Below are 2,344 nucleotides of genomic sequence, written 5' to 3' on the forward strand. Positions count from 1 at the left end.
GATATTCGATTCTGAAGGTTCTTGTTGTTCTATTCGTCTGCTACTGTTAGTTTCATTTTTTTTTGTATTTGTTGTTTGTTGGTGATTTGTTATCATCAATGTTATTTAAGTGTAATAGGGGTTACTTTGCTGACTAAAAATGATCTTGATAAATATTAAACAAGTAAGGATTGTGTGGAGTACACACTTGTTTAAGTTTGATCAAGTATTAAAGTATACTGTCATTTTAGGGGGCGAAGCCCCTAAACAAACGGGGGTCCGGGGGGCAGCGCCCCTGGGAGCGGGGGTCCAAGGGGCGGCAGCCCCTGGCGGGGTCCAAGGGGCAGAGCCCCCTGGCTGGGGTTATATTACTATATTAAAAAATGCATCAGAAAATCCAAATTTTTGAATATTTGACCCGGTTTTGACTTTGAATTAATCCTTATACAAAACCCCGGATTTATGACAGTTTTTTCGGTTGAGAAAAACTGTTATATGACAGTTTTGACAGTTTTTTTTGATAAGGAAGGTTTAATAACCAATTTTAGTCATTTTTTGGTACTCACGAAAATTACACCATTCCTTTCTCTCTTTATTTTCTCTCTGAATTTTATCTGAGTCTTATCCAATTGAGGATTTGGGAGTACCACCCAAATACTTCGATTTGAAAGTGATTATCACGATTCTCAGATTTCCAAGTGCCACTAAACCATATTTCTAACAGGTTTGGATGATTTGTTTCACTCTTATTAGCAATATGAATCCAAAAGATGATTGTCTTCACATTAGTGTCCAAGTGGATGCCAAGAACTATTCTTATTTGAGTTATGTTATGAATAATTTCTTGTAGGTTAAGAATGTATGTAGGATTGTTGCAGGTGTAAAGGGCAAACCATTAAATGTAACGGCTGAAAAGTATGCAACATTATTGGAATCATAGGAAACGAATAATTCCAAGGTTATCATTGAGATTAACAATTCTATAATCCAATCCATTGGTACCCCAGTTGGCAAAGTATAACACAACAAAAGAGGTTTATAATCACTTAGATAAATTTTATACTTATTATAACTTTGCACAACAATGTTAGTTAGAACTGATATTCGAGCTCTTCAACAGAATAGTCCAGATATTAAGGATTTTATGCTTCTATGTACGCTTTGTGGGGTCTATTAGTGCTCATAGAATCTGCTGACATGAAGGTCTTCTAGCCTTACATTGCAAGAAGACAAGACCAATAGTTAGTTTGATTTTTTGGCATTCAGATCAGGTTTTGAAGACCTGTGTGGAACAATTCTTCATCACTCTCATCTTCCTACTATTAATTTCATTGTTTATTAGTTGATTGTTGAAGAAACTCGTATTAAATATCAAACTGATAAAGGGTCTAAAACAACCATCATTCATGCTATTTTTCCTATTCCATAACAAACTCAGGCTTCAAATCACCACGATCGAAAGTTGCATTTGATGGATACGACTTCTATAAGAAGAAAATAATTGGAAGTCTTAGTGTCCATTATTGCCTAGAAACGGACATCAACATCAGCAAAAACATGCCTCCTGGATAGTTTCATCCATCACAACAACAAAACATGCCTCCCGATTAGACTCAATCACACCCCTCAGTTCCAAAAATTTCGTCCCCCCGCGGTTCATTGTTGGTGCTATTACACCTTCCGTAAAGACTCATACGACAATCACACCATGATTAACTTGGGTCCTCGGGTTTTTTTAGTAGTTTACACAGTTCATTGCCTCCAATTTATGCTATCACACCATGATTTACTTGGGTCCTCGGGTTTTGTTGATTAAATAGGTTGAACATGGATATTCTCAAGGGTTCATGAGTTACTGTGTTATTATATATATGCTTTCGTTATACGCATTTGTGGACAAAGATCCTCACAACCCAACACATTACTCATTATGTATTAATACCCCACAATAGAATGGTATTATAGAAAGGAAACATCAACATCTTGTAGAAAATGCATGATGGAGGTGGAGAATGAGGAGGGAGATCGCCGACTCCTGACATCTATATGAGAGAATAGCTTTAGTTAGTTGATATATTTCCTTAATATAATTTTTAACCTAGTTTATATTTGAGGCTAAGATGCATATTTTAGATTCGTTTTATAAAGAGAGATGTCGTAATCATATCACGAATTTATTTTAGGTAAGCAACTCACTTTATCAATTTCAATCACTATGAAATTCATTGATCTTTTGACATTCATTGATCTTATCAATGGCATGTTAATCTGTAAAACTCAAAAAATTAGAGAAATTTAAAATTTTCAAAATCAACCATTAACCAACATTATTTACAAAAAGAGTCATTGTTTCAAAAGCATTATT

This window comes from Lactuca sativa, chromosome 5, assembly GCF_002870075.4.
Source record: "Lactuca sativa cultivar Salinas chromosome 5, Lsat_Salinas_v11, whole genome shotgun sequence".
NCBI classification, from domain to species: Eukaryota; Viridiplantae; Streptophyta; class Magnoliopsida; order Asterales; family Asteraceae; genus Lactuca; species Lactuca sativa.